Here is a 4,887-nt window from a genome sequence, read left to right on the forward strand (position 1 = left end):
ACATCAAAAACGATGCTAGCTCATAGGAAGGGAAATAAAAAATAAAGTTTAATGTCCTGTCAATTGTTTACTTCTAGTTCATAAAATGACCTTGAGATGAAAAGGTTCAGTAATTCCTTGAACATAATTCTATTTTCCTAAAATCTCCAGCTCCATGCAAACTAAATCATAACTTACGTTCTTTAGTTTCAGATGCATTATTGACCCCCTAGTAATGATGTCTACAAATACAGTTGAAAGAAGCATAATCTATGATGTTGCACAGCAGTAGCACTATACCGTATATCATCTGGGCCAAAAGCTTCCTCTAATATGTCGATGGCTTCCAAGTATAATGGTTCTGCTTTGGAAAAATCCTTTTTGATCCTGTATAACTCTGCCTGAAATGAAAAATAATAGAAATAACTGAGGGGCGTGTTATCAATGTCATTTACTTTTTCAATTAACATAAAGAATCGGTACATATTAGTAGCATATTATATACAATCAATCTTTCAAGAAATTTAAGTAGTTAGAAGAGAGGAAAAATTAGATGAAGTTAAAGAAAATGTTGGTACATGTGTCATAGGAAGCTGAATATTTCAATACAACTTCAACACCACTATGCCAAATTATTCGAGATTTGACCATTTTAAGTTGTGCATCAAATGTAATCTCGTAATATAGCATTAAACCATTCTTCATATAAGAACTATGACAGATGTACCAATATTTTCTTAGTGCATATGAAAATACTTCAGCAATAAAAGGGGAATACCAAGTGAGAGGTAGTACACATCTCCTTCCCTAGTTTTATTTTGCCCTTCTCCCCTATAAAACTTCTAAATCAACAGACAACAATGATCATTTTTGAAAAAAGGTTGCATCTGACAAAAAGTATATAGGATTTATTATACAGTTCTCATAGTAATTAAGAATAGGACAATTATCAAGTATAGATAAACTAACCAGGTTATTGCATGAAGATGCAACATGCGGATCTCTTGGGCCGAAACCCTCTTTAGCTTCTTGTAGAGTAGCAAGAAAAATGTTTTCAGCTGCATCTAGTTGTCCTTGGCAGAAAAAGAACATACAATAGAGGTTGGTAGAGCAGGAAAAATTTTAAATGAAGAGAATGAAAAAGAAAAACAATAGGCAGAAACTGCTTGCCTTTATGAAAAATTCCCTCGCTTTATCAGTAAATACTCTCTATTTTGCTGTATGTGTTTTTGATACTACAGAACTATCCTCAACTTTTCTTAATCCAATTAAGTCATCATCTGGAGATGCTTCATTAGTTGGATCTTCTGCAAACACAGTGTTGGCACCGGTCCCTAGTACAATAGTTGCACATAAATAGCCAATTCAGTCGTGCACAATAATTCGTTTTAGTCACCTTCCAATAGTGATAATGAGTATCATACAATTTATTAGTAATCAATGGGATCAAGTTTTCAACAAATCCTCACTGTATTAGATACCATAAGATGTTTGATGTCCACAAAAATTCATAATAATCATTAATCAAATTAAACTCCAATATAGCACCATAAGGCTAATCTTTTTCAAATGGGTAATAAAGTTACACATAACATTGCAGTTTACAAATAATAATATTGCACCATTAAGCATTAGTTACAGAGGCATACCAATATTTCTAGATATAACAATCCATAGACAAGGATCCCTAAGATTCATCCTCAAGCCATTTGCTCTGGTTTGATACAAAGTTTAAGTTTCCCTGGAAGAGCAACACAAAAATAATAAGACAGTATACCTTAGCTGCTACCACAAATAACCTGCACATATACCAATGAAGCTTAGTTTTTATAATTGATACGCATAAAATCTCTTCACTATAATAGTATTATCTTAAAGCTATACTGTTATAGAAAAGCAATACATTTTTTATGCAAGTTATGTTCAATTAAGTTAATTGCCAAAAAATTTAGACCACTATATGTATATCACTTAGCTTGAATTTAAGAAATTAATACCACTGAGCCTGGAACTGGAAGATCTGTGTGCAAAATGGAAGAATCTCCTCAGTGTTTTCCATCAGAAGAAAGAAAACCTTGGCAGGAGCATCAGCAACTCTGAAAGCTTCTGCGGTTACCCGTACTAACCACAAGCTAGGAAAAACATTGAAAATTCAGCACAAGAAACTCAGAAAAGATGCACATCATGATGATGAAAGTGAAAATAGAAAGAAAAGGAAAAATACACAGTACATACAGTTGTTTCTGAACATGTTTGGGCCTCGAACCTCAAAGCATAGCATTATATGCTAGCGACTCAAAAAAGCATATTCAATAACAACATACACTAGAACCTCTCAAAGAACATACATACATCCTAAACACATTCCTCAATTTCTCCAATTTGAGAATAGAATTAGCTTCCTAAGATTACAGTGGAGAAAAACCCTAACCTGAGACATGATTGCAGCGGAGACAGCTCAGACAGAGCAGCGAGGACGTGAGGCATTGGCGAGCCGATGACAACCATCGAGCAGCAACGATGACCAGAGACGACTCAGGCAGCGCAAGGCAGAGAAGAGGGATTACAGCAGCGGCGGATCCGGCAGCGCAGGTAGAAATGGCAACAGCAGCACAAGTCAGAGATTTCAAAATGGCGGAGAAGAGCAGAAGATTCAGAACGGCACGGGTAGAAGAACACATCAGATTAGACTATAGCAAAATGTGATGCAAGCAAAAGAATACGGTGCCAGCAAAGTAGAACACGGCGCAAGCTTAAGCAGTGATGAACATGATGACGACAAGCATAGAGGAATGCAGAACGCGCGTCAATGTCGTTAAAGGGGAAAATTGAGTTAGGGTTAGGATTTTGATTCTGAAATGGTATGGTTCGAGACTTCGAGTTTTGTTTCTAAGTAATGGTAGTCAGGAATGGCACCAGATTCGATGGTCCCAGAATGTTTGGACCATTAAATGGTCCCATAACAAAACATATTTTTTTAAAGTTTTTAATAATTGATAAATAGTCTTTATCTAATTTTAATTACAAATTAACCCCATATATTTTATTTAATCATAAAAACTATTTTTTTATTTTATAAATTATTATTTTATCATTAATCTATTATGTTTATTAACAATCAAAAACAAAAATAATAATGAATTAGATCTTCCATTGATCGTAATAAACTTTTTGGCTATTCCAATTGATTAAAAGATTATATTTGATCCGTGACGTTCGTCCAGGACTATGAAATCGTGTTTCTTTGAAAATTAATCGATTGGATTATCAAAACAATCGATTGAATTTCAGGTTTTCCATAACTCAATCGATTGGACTACAGGTTGTTATCACAAAACAATCGATTGAAAATTGCAAGGCAGCATGATTTTCACAAAAATCAATCGATTGGTCATATTACCCAATCGATTGAACGATGACTAAAATGTGGGTTTTTAATAATTCAATCAATTGCTTATACTACCCAATCGATTGAATGTTTCAAAACAGCCTGAGGTCTCACAATTCAATCGATTGGTTGTGTTATAGCTAAATGGGTGATTGAATGAAGCAGTATAGAAATTCATGTGATGATGTACGGACGTATGAAGGTAAGATAAGGAATATGAATGTTTGTGAATCGATGAAGGTAAAGCGTCTTTTTTCACATAACAGAGAAGATATTATTCATCTTACAACTACAAGGGTCTAGAGTACAAGACAAGTTTGGACTTTCAGGAACAAGAAATCTAGCAGATAACAAGAAGATATTATTCATCTTAAATTTTTTTTATCAAGAAATAATTAATTAAACAAAAAGATAAAAAAAGGGGGGGGGGTTACATACCTTCTTCGTTTTAGCCTCTCCACCACCTTGATCTTGGGGAAAGATGTAGGTCATGTTACAATCAGTAACAAAAAGGCTTTGAAGATTCACCAAATGTCTAGCAATAGAGAAAGACCATAGGCATTTTAAAAAATTCCAACACCCATTCACATCCAGGTGTATCAAGTTTTGAAAGGGAGAATAAGTTTGTTTGATAGTGTGGTACTTCTTGCCCAACTCTTTCAACTTTTGTAAAGGATAATTGCTTTGATTGATAGTATGGAAAGTACTCCATATTTGGTCACTCCATATGTGGTTGATTTCGAGCATAGACAACTCAATTCTCTCCAGCTTTGGAACTTCTATCTGCAAAACAATATGAATTTGATTTTCTCAAATTAATTTTCTTCCTTCGAGGAAAAAGAAAGTCAATTCTTCCAAGCTACTATTAAACAAAATTCAAAATGCACAAGAGAATCGAATTTGAACATACCTTACGATGAAATAGTGATTTGGTATCTCCTTCAGATGAAATATGATAGAATCCAATAAGCTTTGATAAAGATTGTAGTGTCAAAGAACGTAGTTTAGGAAGATTGGGAATAGGCTCTGTTTCATTACTATTATTTGTTTCCATGACAACAATCTCTTTCAAAGAGTTACATTCAGAAACTTCAATTGTGTCAAGAGCAGTTAGAAATCCAACCACAGAACTTAGGAAAACTTTTTTCAACATACCACAGAGCTCGATCTTTATGGTTTTCAATTTACTGAAGGAAGGTTGATGAGCGGATAATTTATACGCTTTTTGGCATTGTTTTTACATAGTTTTCAGTATGATTTAGTTAGTTTTTAGTATATTTTTATTAGTTTTTAATTAAAAATCACATTTCTGGACTTTACTATGAGTTGTGTATTTTTCTGTGATTTCAGGTATTTTCTGGCTGAAATTGAGGAACCTGAGCAAAAATCAGATTCAGAGGTTGAAGAAGGACTGCAGATGCTGTTGGATTCTGACTTCCCTGGACTCAAAGTGGATTTTCTGGAGCTACAAAACTCCAAATGGCACGCTTCCAATTGCGTTGGAAAGTAGACATCCAGGG

At 34.3% G+C, this 4,887-nt stretch overlaps 1 long non-coding RNA gene across 1 annotated transcript; it reads right to left on the reverse strand.

Annotated features, from left to right (window-relative positions):
* Positions 1,979-2,300, reverse strand: LOC110263954. Its single transcript, XR_002349681.1, has 2 exons — positions 2,215-2,300; positions 1,979-2,111 (listed from the first exon to the last, which is right to left on the reverse strand). It is a non-coding gene; the product is annotated as an uncharacterized LOC110263954 (long non-coding RNA).

Source organism: Arachis ipaensis, chromosome B06 (assembly GCF_000816755.2).
Source record: "Arachis ipaensis cultivar K30076 chromosome B06, Araip1.1, whole genome shotgun sequence".
In the NCBI taxonomy this organism is placed as follows: Eukaryota; Viridiplantae; Streptophyta; class Magnoliopsida; order Fabales; family Fabaceae; genus Arachis; species Arachis ipaensis.